The 13011-nt window shown below is 45.0% G+C and overlaps 1 long non-coding RNA gene across 1 annotated transcript; it reads left to right on the top strand.

The window, feature by feature from the left end:
• Positions 1 to 741: 741 nt before the first annotated feature.
• On the top strand, positions 742 to 6489 carry LOC122460490. The gene is made up of 3 exons (XR_006281815.1): positions 742 to 893; positions 5641 to 5642; positions 6443 to 6489. It is a non-coding gene; the product is annotated as an uncharacterized LOC122460490 (long non-coding RNA).
• The last annotated feature ends 6522 nt before the right edge of the window (positions 6490 to 13011 follow it).

Below are 13011 nucleotides of genomic sequence, written 5' to 3'. Positions count from 1 at the left end.
AGACGACATTTTCATTACGAGGCACGGGATAATCCCGTAAAAGACCCCCAAATAACAATTCAAAGTTGAATTCTTTAACCAGGTGCTAGATTGTGCAATACAGTCAGCTGAAGAACGTTTTATGCATCTTATGGAACACAGCAGTATATTTTGGATGTTGTATGATATTCCCAAACTCCTCACTATACCTGAAGAAGACCTATGCCAGCAATGCAGGGCACTAGAGACAGTGTTGACACATGATGACATGTGCAATATTGATGTGTTTGATTTAGGTGATGAACTAAAAGCCCTTTCAAGATACATTTCAGCAGGATCAACTCTAAAGGCTGTTCTGGAATATATGTGCACAAATAAAATGACCACCCTCTTTCCAAATGCTTTTGTTGCTCTGTGCATGCTTCTAACACTTCCTATAACAGTTGCCAGTGGAGAACACAGCTTCTCCAGGCTGAAATTAATAAAAACACATCTACTCTCCATAACGACACAGGAGAGGCGGGTCAGCTTGCAACCATCTCAATAGAGCATGAGCTGGCCCAGACTGTGGACCTTCAGGAAGCAGTTCAAATCTTTGCAAACAAGAAGGCACAGAAAGCACCACTTTGATTATTCAAACAGATAAAAATGCCAGTGTTTACTATGCAAACAAGAAAAGTTACATTTGCTATTCAGACGTTTGAAAATTAAGTGTTAGTTAAAATTTTTGAACATGTCATTTTAAGTTGTTAATTTTCCTTTATTGGGGTAGGTAGCAGAGCAGTACCATGAGAGGAGAAGAACAGGAAGTCAGCAGAATTGAGACTTTTTAAAGTTTTGGCCCAAACGAGGGGGAATGGGGGCGTCATTTTGAGCTCCCTGCCTCAGGTGCCAAAATGTTGTGGGCCGGCCCTGTTGTTGAGGGGAAAAGAGTCTGTCTTCTCTCAGCTCTTTTCTCAGGAGCTGCAAGTAGCAGTCCTTTCTCTTCCCTAGTCTTCCCATAACTGAGCTGTTCTGCTCCCTTTTAACAACTCCTCCAATTTGTGCATCTCTTACACGTGTAGTGTGGCATGGCTGGCTGACCCCAGAACATCTCCTTAACCCCTGGTTGCCATACCCCATTGCACTCCCTCCACCACAAATCTTACTCTTGGATTAATTTGTTTCTCATTTATAAATCATTACTCCAAAAATGAAAGAAAGTGATGTTGGATCTACTAAACTCTCAGGCTCATGGCCCAGCTACAGAATGAGTGAAGGGAAGACTTCTGAGAAAATAGGGAATTTGTCAAACTTTTCTTCAAGGGCAAGAAGTACTGCATAGGTGGTAGAGCTCTCAAAATTTTGTCAGAAGGGAGTTTTAAAGTTCATCCAGTTTAACACAATCATTAAATACCAGTCCTTCCTGTCTAGTTTAAGGTTGGTCTCCTCTGAAGCCCCTGGGTCAAGTTGTCCACAGATAATCTCTGTTTCCCCCTTCTAAATTGGAGTGAGTTCATTCACAAAGGTCCTTTGTCCCCATCTGAGACATCACTTCTATCTAGGTTACTAAAATGTCCCCTATTACTATAGTTTCTGAACATCACACAAGGCCTGCTTTTCCAGCTATTTGAGCATGGAAAGCAGGAGACCCTAATAGGAATGATGTCCAAATACAAGAGGAGGAGGAAGGTGTTCTGTCTGTCTTGAGGAATGTGTCAAATTTCTACACCAAAGATGATACAAAATAAAAAATATTTGTGACAAGGTGCAAAAGTCCTACTAAAGCAACAGTAAACAAATTCATAGAATCATAGAAACATAGGGTTAGAAGGGACCACAAGGGTCATCTAGTCTAACTCCTTGCCAAGATTCAGGATTAAACACATTATAAAACCAACTTGACATAATAAAACCAGCTCAACAAGCGGTAGTAGCTAAGTCGGTAGGAGAGCATCTCCTGCTGACATAGCACTGTGTACACAAGCACTTATGCCAGCAAAACTTATGTCGCTCAAGGGGGTGCTTTTTCACACCCCAAGCAACAAACGTTTTTCTGAGATCAATGCTAGGGAAGACGCGGTCTTAGTCTCCTGGTCTAGATAACTTCCACAATGAATTGATCTCTCACTTTGGCCCAATCACCAATACTGGCTGTTGCGCTTTCTAAATTGTTGTAGCCAGGAATGCAGCACCCCAAAAGTCTTTCACAGAGCAAAGGTCAAAGCTGCCTGTAAGCCTGAATGGAAGGCAGCTGGCATGCCATCAGCTTCAACAAAGTTTGTAATAATCCATTGATCAAAGACATGCTTGCTAGGAGACACCCAACCTGCACCATAACACCCCTAAGCTTGCCCTCTTCTCCCCCATTCCCTCCAGCTTGTCCCAGTCCCACTCCTGTCTCTACCCAACTCCTGAATCTTTGTCACAGACCCATTCTCCTAGTCTACCTAGTCCCAGTCTCCACTTCTCAGGCTTCTCATCCCAGTCACAGTCTCCTTTCCCAGCCACTCCCTCTCCAGGCTCACTGTCCAAGTCCCAATCCCACTAGCTACCACGCCCAGTCTCCCTTCCTGGGTTGTTCCTTCAACCTCTACTTCAGCTCCTTTTCGGATCTGTCTCTTCTCCTCCTGCCCCCTTCTTCCCCACTGGGTCCTAGTCTCAGTCTCCCTGTGCAGCCAGTCTCAGCCCTGGTCTACACTATGAGTTTAGGTCAAATTTAGCAGTGTTACATCAATTTAACCCTGCACCCACCCACACAACAAAGCCATAATGTCGACTTAATGGGCTCTTAAAATTGATTTCTGTACTCTTCCCCGATGAGGGGATTAGCACTGAAATCGACATCGCTGGGTCGAATTTGGGGTAGTGTGGATGCAATTCGATGGTATTGGCCTCCGGGAGCTATCCCAGAGTGCTCCATTGTGACTGCTCTGGACAGCACTCTCAACTCGGATGCACTGACCAGGTAGACAGGAAAAGCCCCGCGAACTTTTGAATTTCATTTCCTGTTTGGCCAGCATGGCAAGCTGATCAGCAGAGGTGACCGTGGAGTCTCAGTATCGCAAAAGAGCTCCAGCATGGACTGAATAGGAGGTACTGGATCTGATCGCTGTATGGGGAGACGAATCCATGAGATCAGAACTCCATTCCAAATGACAAAATGCCAAAATATTTGAAAAAATCTCCAAGGGCATGAAGGTCAGAGGCTATAACAGGGACCCACAGCAGTGCCATGTGAAACTTAAGGAGCTCAGGCAAGTGTACCAAAAAACCAAAGAGGCAAACACCCGATCAGAGTCAGAGCCCCAGACATGCCGCTTCTATGATGAGCTGCGTGCAATTCTAGGGGGTGCCCCTACAACTACCCCACATCTGTACGTGGACTCCTGCAAGGGAGTCTCACACAACAGGGATGAGGATTTTGGGGACGAGGAAGGTGATGAGGAGGGGGAGGTTGAAGATAGCACACACCAGACAAGCGGAGAAACTGTTCTCCCCAACAGCCAGGAACTCTTTATCACCCTGAAGCCAATACCCTCCCAACCTGGGCTCCCGGACCTTGAAGGTAGAGAAGGTACCTCTGGTGAGTATACCTTTGTAAATATAATACACGATTTATAAGCAAGTATGTTTAATGATTAATTTGCCCTAAAGACTTGGGATACATTCGTGGCCAGTACAGCTACTGGAAAAGTCTGTTAAAGTATCTGGGAATGGAGCAGAAATCCTCCAAGGACATGTCAATGAAGCTTTCCTGGAGGTACTCCCAAAGCCTTTGCAAAAGGTTTCTGGGGAGGGCAGTCTTAGTGCGTCCTCCATGGTAGGACACTTTACCACGACAGGCCAGTAGCAGGTAGTCTGGAATCATTGCATAAGAAAGCATGGCAGCATGTGGTCCTGTTGTTTGCTGGCATTCAAGCAACATCCGTTCTTTATCTCTCTGTGTTATCCTCAGGAGAGTGATATCATTCATGGTCACCTGGTTGAAATAGGGGAATTTTATTAAGGGACATTCAGCAATGGCCGTTCCTGCTGGGCTGTTTGCCTGTGGCTGAAAAGAAATCATCCCCGCTATTAGCCATGCGGTGTGGGGAGGGATGAAGCGATCATCCCAGAAAACTGGGTGTGTGGGGGGAGGTTTAGTTGGGTTTGTGCTGCACGTTAAAGCGAAAACATCAGCCCCTCCTTTTAAATGGCCAATGTGTCTTTTTCAATTTTACTCTCCCTTTTTTTCCTCCCGCAGCTGCCAATGTTTCAACGCTGCCACTAGCATCTCTGTGCCAGAGGCTAGTGAAGATAAGAAGGTGAAAAAAATGCACTCGTGATGAAATGTTCTCTGAGCTGATGCAGTCCTCCCAAACTGAAAGAGCCCAGCAGAGTGTGTGGAGGCAGAAAATGTCAGAGTCCAGGAAAGCACAAAATGAACGCGAGGACAGGAGGGACGTGCAAGAGGATAGATGGCTGGAGCAACAGGAGAGGTGGCGGCAGCATGATGAGAGGAGGCAGGATGCAATGCTGAGGCTACTGGAGGATCAAACTGATATGCTCCGGTGTATGGTTGAGGTGCAGGAAAGGCACAGATACTGCAGCCCCTGTGTAACCAACTGCCCTCCTCCCCAAGTTCCATAGCTTCCTCACTCAGATACCCAAGAACGTGGGGGGCCCCCCTCCGGGCACCCAACCACTGCACCCCACAGGACTGCCCAAGCAACAGAAGGCTGGCATTCAATAAGTTTTGAAGTGAAGTGCAGTGTGGCCTTGTCCTTCCCTCCTCTCCCATCCCACCCAGTGCTTCCCTCCTTCCCCATCCCTCCCGGGCTACCTTGGCAGTTATCCCTCTATTTGTGTGATGAATTAATAAAGAATGCATGAATTTGAAACCAAAATGACTTTATTGCCTCTGCAAACGGTGATTGAAGGTGGGAGGGGAGGCGGTTGGCTTACAGGGAAGTAGAGTGAACCAAGGGGGCGATTTTCATCACGGAGAAACAAACAGAACTGTCACACCTTAGCCTGGTCAGTCATGAAACTGATTTTCAAAGCTTCTCTGATGCGCAGTGCATCCTGCTGTGCTCCTCTAACCGCCCTGGTGTCTGGCTGCACGTAATCAGCGGCCAGGTGATTTGCATCAACTTCCGACCCCGCGATAAATGTCTCCCCCTTACTCTCACAGAGATTGTGGAGCACACAGCAAGCAGTAATAACAATGGGAATATTGGTTTCGCTGAGGTTTAACCGAATCAGTAAACTGTGCCAGCGTGCTTTTAAATGTCCAAATGCACATTCTACCACCATTATGCACTTGCTCAGCCTATAGTTGAACAGCTCCTTACTACTTTTATGATGAGATTACTGGTTCTGTGGATGAAGGGAAAGCAGTGGATGTATTGTTTCTTGACTTTAGCAAAGCTTTTGACACGGTCTCCCACAGCATTCTTGTCAGCAAGTTAAGGAAGTATGGGCTGGATGAATGCACTATAAGGTGGGTAGAAAGCTGGCTAGATTGTCGGGCTCAACGGGTAGTGATCAATGGCTCCATGTCTAGTTGGCAGCCGGTGTCAAGTGGAGTGCCCCAGGGGTCGGTCCTGGGGCCCGTTTTGTTCAATATCTTCATAAATGATCTGGAGGATGGTGTGGATTGCACTCTCAGCAAATTTGCGGATGATACTAAACTGGGAGGAGTGGTAGATACGCTGGAGGGGAGGGATAGGATACAGAAGGACCTAGACAAACTGGAGGATTGGGCCAAAAGAAATCTAATGAGGTTCAATAAGGATAAATGCAGGGTCCTGCACTTAGGATGGAAGAATCCAATGCACCGCTACAGACTAGGGACCGAATGGCTCGGCAGCAGTTCTGCGGAAAAGGACCTAGGGGTGACAGTGGACGAGAAGCTGGATATGAGTCAGCAGTGTGCCCTTGTTGCCAAGAAGGCCAATGGCATTTTGGGTTGTATAAGTAGGGGCATAGCGAGCAGATCGAGGGACGTGATCGTTCCCCTCTATTCGACACTGGTGAGGCCTCATCTGGAGTACTGTGTCCAGTTTTGGGCCCCACACTACAGGAAGGATGTGGATAAATTGGAAAGAGTACAACGAAGGGCAACGAAAATGATTAGGGGTCTAGAGCACATGACTTATGAGGAGAGGCTGAGGGAGCTGGGATTGTTTAGTCTGGAGAAGAGAAGAATGAGGGGGGATTTGATAGCTGCTTTCAACTACCTGAAAGGGGGTTTCAAAGAGGATGGCTCTAGACTGTTCTCAATGGTAGCAGATGACAGAACGAGGAGTAATGGTCTCAAGTTGCAATGGGGGAGGTTTAGATTGGATATTAGGAAAAACTTTTTCACTAAGAGGGTGGTGAAACACTGGAATGCGTTACCTAGGGAGGTGGTAGAATCTCCTTCCTTAGAGGTTTTTAAGGTCAGGCTTGACAAAGCCCTAGCTGGGATGATTTAACTGGGACTTGGTCCTGCTTTGAGCAGGGGGTTGGACTAGATGACCTTCTGGGGTCCCTTCCAACCCTGATATTCTATGATTCTATGATTCTACTGTCCAGTGTGCCTGTGTATGGCTTCATGAGCCACGGCATTAAGGGGTAGGCTGGGTCCCCAAGGATAACTATAGACATTTCAACATCCCCAATGGTTATTTTCTGGTCTGGAAAGTAAGTCCCTGGCTGCAGCTGTTCATAGAGACCAGAGTTCCTGAAGATGCAAGCATCATGTACCTTTCCCGGCCATCCCACGCTCATGTTGGTGAAACGCCCCTTGTGATCCACCAGTGCTTGCAGCACCATTGGAAAGTACCCCTTTCGATTTATGTACTGGCTGCCTTGGTGCTCCAGTCCCAAGATAGGGATATGTGTTCCGGCTATCGCCCCACCACAGTTAGGGAATCCCATTGCAGCAAGCCATCCACTATGACCTGCACATTTCCCAGGGTCGCTATCCTTGATATCAGCAGACCTTAGATTGCTTTGGCTACTTGCATCACAGCAGCCCCCCACAGTAGATTTGCCCACTCCAAATTGATTCCCGATTGACCGATAGTTGTCTGGCGTTGCAAGCTTCCACAGGGCTATTGCCACTTGCTTCTCAACTGTGAGGGCTGCTCTCATCTTGGTATTCTTGCACTTCAGGGCAGGGGAAAGCAAGTCACAAAGTTCCATGGAAGTACCCTTACGCATGCGAAAGTTTCACAGCCACTGGGAATCATCCCAGACCTGCAACACTATGCAGTCCCATCAGTCTGTGCTTGTTTCCCGGGCCCAGAATCGGTGTTTCATGGCATGAGTCTACCCCATTGCCACCAGGATGGCCAAATTGCCAGGGCCCATGCTTTGAGAGAAGTCTGTGACCATGTCCTCATCACTTTCGTCACCACGCTGCTGTTGCCTCCTGGCCTGGTTTTTCAGGTTCTGTTTCTGCATATACTGCACGATAATATGTGAGGTGTTTACAATGCTCATAACTGCCGCGGTGATCTGAGTTGCCTCCATGCTTGCCGTGGTATGGTGTCTGCAGGAGAGCAGAGTTGCAGGGGAAGCGGTGGTTGGATGAACAGTTTTGCAGACCTACTGCACCATCTGCTGCCGATGACACAACCGCTGAGGGGGCTGCACGCTTGTCGTGGTATGGTGAGACAAGAGCAGCCGAGCAGAGTTGCAGCGGAAGCGGTGGATGATGACGGTCATGTAGAGGACCTGCGAGGTGGATTCATAGTACCGCGAGAGCAGGAGAGCAGAGTTGCAGCAGAAGCAGTGGATGATGATGACGGTTCGCTGTCCTACTGCACCATCTGCTGAAAGCAGTATGGCGCCCACATGGAAAAAAGGCACGAAATGATTGTCTGCCGTTGCTTTCATGGAGAGGGAAGGGTGACTGACGACATGTACCCAAAACCACCCGCGACTATGTTTTTGCCCCATCAGGCATTGGGAGCTTAAACCAGAATTCTAATGGGCAGCAGAGACTACAGGAACTGTGGGATAGCTACACATATGCAAAGCTCCAAAAGTCGACGCTAGCCTCAGTACTGTGGATGTACTCCGCCGACTTAATGCCCGTAGTAGGGCTTAGTGGGAACACACAGAATTAACTGTATAAAATCGCTTTCTAAAAAATCAACTTCTATAAATTCGACCTAATTTTGTAGTGTAGACATACCCTCAGTCTCTCCTCCTCCTCCTAGCTCCATGTCCAATTTCAGTGTTTCCCCTCTTCCAGACAACTGTCTGCCCCCTTTTTTCTCACTGGATCCCAGTCCCTGTCTAACTAGTCATACCTTCTCCTTCCTCCTCCAGTTATCAGTCTTCTTTCATAACAGTGCTCTCTCCTCCAGTAGTCCCAGTTTCAGTCCTTGTCCCAATTTACTTCTCGCACCCCCTGTCCAACTTTTGTCCCCTCTGCATTTGAATCAGGTAGCTGCCTCCTCCGTGCTGCCTGGGTACCCAATTTTTTTTTTAAATTTAGCCGGAGGCAGATACCTGGCATGAAAAACTGTAGTGCAACTAAAGCTGGTAAAGGTATAAGCAACTGAAAACAGGGCCTTGTAATGGGAAGTAGGAGGTGTTGTCAGTGTCAATATAGTGTTTATCATTACTGGCAAGTATCAAATAAAAACAGAGTAGTGAAGATTTCCAGACATCTCCGTGAAAGCTGTAAGTTAAAAATCCACAATATACTGCATGGTTAAGATTATTACATAAGACATGACTGCTTCCAATTAAAATGGGGGGTTTTGACAAGATTAGAAGCAGTAAAATTTTCAGTGGCTGCAATGATTCTGGAAATAAATAATCCTGGAAACAGAAGCAATTTAGGTGCCTGTAGCTAGGCATAGCACATTTTCAGAGTCGCAGCAGTTGCAAAAAATTATACATCCATTTTGAATATTTATGCCATAACTGATTTTCAAATTGTTCCAAAGTTTTTGTTCTGTCCTCATGCGAGATTCAGATATTTAAATACCCCTTCCCCCACACATCACAGTTTAATTGGAAAGTGTGATACTAGGAACATATTCAAAGGAATTTCACATCTTGAATTCTTAACTTCTCCATGGAACCTAATCTTCTATAACAAATTTCTGTTGTTCATGTCAGACATCTTTGAAACTGTATGGAGTTTTATTGTATTGACAGTTTGCTCATATCCTTAGCCAGCTGATTATGCTGTAATGATGGTGGAATGCTCTGCCTACTAAAGCAGCAAAAGAACCAGCCCTCAGGTGAGGGAAGGGCTGCAGAACCAAGAAATGAACAAATTATGGGGGAACAAAAAAAGAAAAAACAAGGATGAGGTTTTAGGTCATAGGGTCAAAACATGGATCCAGTAGGAGACACTGAGCAGAGAACCCCAAACAATGCCCATTGTCTGAGGAATACAAGAAAGCAGTAGATCCTCCCTCCTGTCCATATGTGTGAACTGACAAAGGACCAGAAAAAGGACCCAAAGTTGCAGAGAACTCCCCACCCTATCCAGCTTCTTTCTCCTGGGCTGATGGATAGCCACTGGTTTAATGCTAGGAGGAGGTTGCTGAGGAAGTCTTTATATTTTGTGGGGCCACAGATGGGAAGTGAGTAGAGGAACAAGTGCAAGGAAAAGATGCAGTCTGAACCTCAATAAAAAGTGCTGGAGCAGGTGGAAGAGGGGGTGCAAGCTGGCACATTGCACATAGTTAAGAACCAGGTTCTCCCTCTTGCCAGAAAAGGTGCAGGTGTCAATGGTATCAGTGAACCCTAACACCCAAGCACCTGTGCTCACAGCTCCACAGAGAAGCCACCAACCAATATTGCCAGCAGGCCACAGAACCATGGTAAAGCAGAAACTAGCCCACAAAGGATCCTCACCATTGCAAGGTGGCAGTCGAACCTGCTGCTTGGTCACTCAGGCAGGACATTGCATGAAGATGTGCATGACAGGGAGCACAGAGCAATAGGGTAGAAAAGAATAAAGGGGGCCTAGTTTGCAGTGTCCCAAGCTAGACATTATCAACTCTATTCAATTCCATTGAAATCCATGGTTAAACTACTTTTGATTTCAGTACAGAAAGATCAGGGCCTTGTAATTCAAGCTCATTTGGGCATGGAACTATGTTATCATCCAAAGAAAAGTGGCAATGAAAGTACATCATCTTGTCATGATAGACAAAGAATTTAGGGATTTTAGATGTTTCTTTTTCATGAGCTATACACTTTAAATAGCTAGACTGAGAAGAGTGGAGGCTTGAAAAACAGAACAAAGTCAGTAGTAGCAATGAAAGCATGGAAGTCATTTTAGTGGATGTGATTACAGCATCTTTGTCACTCCCAACTTTTGTTCTGTTGTAGGTGGAGGAGATTAATGTTCAAGGATAAGCTGCTGCTGTTGTCTCCAGCTTTGTCTTGTCGGTTTTATTCTCCACACTGGGCTACTGTTCTGAACAGAACGGTCTTTACAGCTCAGCAGAGGCAAAAATTGAATTGACAGGAAGAATAGCAAAGGAATTATGTTAAATCATTTCCCTCCCAGCCAGTCAATATATATAAGAGAGCCATCCCACTCAGGGAAAGAAGAGAGAGAAAATCCCTATTTCCCTGATCACATATATGTGGGGTGGAAGAAAAACACGATCTAGTAGCCTTCCATCTCATCCTATTAAAAACCGTGGGGGAAAAACAAGGTAAAGAAACAATCTGCCCCTGGCTTAAGCAATGGGAAGTGAGATGCTCCTGCCATTGAATTTTCCTCAACCCAGTTGATGCACTATACATTGCTCTGGGGACAAGAAAAGAGCCCTTGCATAGTTGGATACACATGTTGAACTGATAAAAGTGTTCCACTGCTGTTTAGCAAAACAGTCCTATGAAAATGTGTCATTTCTTCAACAATATATGTCTGGTGTCACCAGGTGGCAATGTTATACATAATTGTCCAAATTCTTTTTCTAAGGCTGTTTACACTTAGGGGTGTAGTAGAATAAAGGCACTACATGCGTAGCTACATGCTGTGTCCATGGTTTTCACTGTGATGCATATCTACACATGGCAGGGAAAGTCTCTGGCAGCTCCCTTCTGCCACAGCATTTCAATTTGGTGGGGAAAAGGCTCTGGCAGTGGGGAGACAGGAGGACACTACCCTGCTATATAACAGTATAGACATGGAAGGCACTCCTTGGACATGTAGGGAGCTGTGTACAGTGGGCACTCCAGGGGTTCTGCTGTCTAGGGCACCCTACTCACCAAAGCTATGCCTCATTGTCTATGCTGCTATTTATACCTGTGCTAGTGAGGTGTGCAGTGTATGTACTCTACACTCTGCCATAAAGGCAAATGCTCCGTTAGAGTGTGAGCAAAATATTCGGTTTTGGGAAGATATGTTGGATGGTGGTGTTCATTTTGTTATGCTAAGTTTTGGGTCAAGGACTGTTTGAGCAGCAGTTCATTCTCTGTCTTGATCTGTGACTGGAGTAAATTCTTGAGGATGAGATGATCCTTGGGATTGAGGTATTAAGCTGAGATTCCTGAAAGTATTACCTGCTTGCTGTTTGTGACCATCTCTGTTCTAGGACTGATGTATATGTCTAAATACATCTAAATAAAATAACCTCACTTTGCCTTACTGAATTCTCTTCCACTGGGAAGCTGTCCTGCAAGGCCCCAGCCATCTGTTACTCCTTGGCAGAGGGGCAGAAGCAGGATTTTTTTGTTTTTAAAATCTCTGCAGAAACAGGTTCCTGCCAGCTAGAAGAGAGCAAGATATACTGAGCAGCTGTCATTTGCCAAATAGCCACACAAGGACTACAGGTGCTTTGCTCTGCCAAATTAAAAGGGTTAGCACCAGAAATGCATGGCTTCTATAAAAGTGCAACTCTGAAGCAGGAAGAATTAGCAGGGACCAGGAAACTACTAGGGAAGGTGTTGGGTTTGCTATCACATATGATTTTAAAAGTGGAATAGCTTGATAGTGTTTGAAGCAGCTAACTCAGATATGATATTGAGGCCTCTAGGTGCTATTGTAAAACAAGTATAAAGGATTTGTGATATCACTAGAACTTGATGGATCAAAAAAAATTCACGGATGGACAGTTTCTAGGCAATTGGTATAGCGTCTTTCCAAAATGAAAGGACTTTTGGCTATAGTTTTCCTGTACTCAATGCTAGTTTCGGGTGGCTATAAAGGGACTGCAAATAAACTGTCTTTTTCAAAGGTGGTCACATACTGGATAGGAGGACAATAAAATAAGACTGCAGGAACTGTTATAAAACATTAACACTATTTCTCATAATGATGTAACCAGGATAGTTGGCGTAAAAGATGAGAGAGCAACTCAAATGTATGTAACATATATAATAAAAGGCAACATTGTAGACATAGCAGAAGCACTATGTGGATTTGCAGCCAAAATAGAAGAATATGTCTGGAAATGCTAATTTAAAACTAAAATGCAAATCTTAGCCTTTAAATGCAAGAAGAAATATTTGTGACCTGTAAAGTGACTGATAAATATGATAAGATAGCCATGCATGGTATTATGTAGAAGACAGAAATAAAAATGGAAATAATTTGAAGAAAATCTGGCAAGGAATATAATGATTCAGAAGAATTTATAAGCAACAAGCAGCTGTGTTCTGTGTGCATATGTGAAAAATTCCTAGGTGGAAATAAAACCCAGTTCTTTAAACTGCAGAACGAGGTAAAGAGTGCCCTAACAAGACATCCAATTAAAAACGAAACATAAATGTTGACAATTTGTTTAGAAAAAAAAGTTTTGAAAATGTTTGATGAGCTCTGCTTATTAAATGCAAAAAGACAAGGAGTACTTGTGGCAACTTAGAGACTAACAAATTTATTTGAGCATAAGCTTTCGTGAGCTACAGCTTATTAAACGCATGTTATTACACTCATCACTGTCATTCCTAGATGGCATACGAATAATTAAGAGACTAATTTGGTATTCAGGCTATTCAAAGTTCACTCCCAAAGTTCATTTCCAAGGGGAGTTCAGTGCTAATAGCGTAGGTGAAGTGTCACCTGCCATTGGCCTTACTGTATGGAGGCATATGCAA

This window comes from Dermochelys coriacea, chromosome 6 (genome assembly GCF_009764565.3).
Source record: "Dermochelys coriacea isolate rDerCor1 chromosome 6, rDerCor1.pri.v4, whole genome shotgun sequence".
NCBI lineage: Eukaryota > Metazoa > Chordata > Testudines > Dermochelyidae > Dermochelys > Dermochelys coriacea.
The sequence above is the reverse complement of the archived record's forward strand: the minus strand, read 5'-3'. Positions and strand labels throughout refer to the sequence as shown.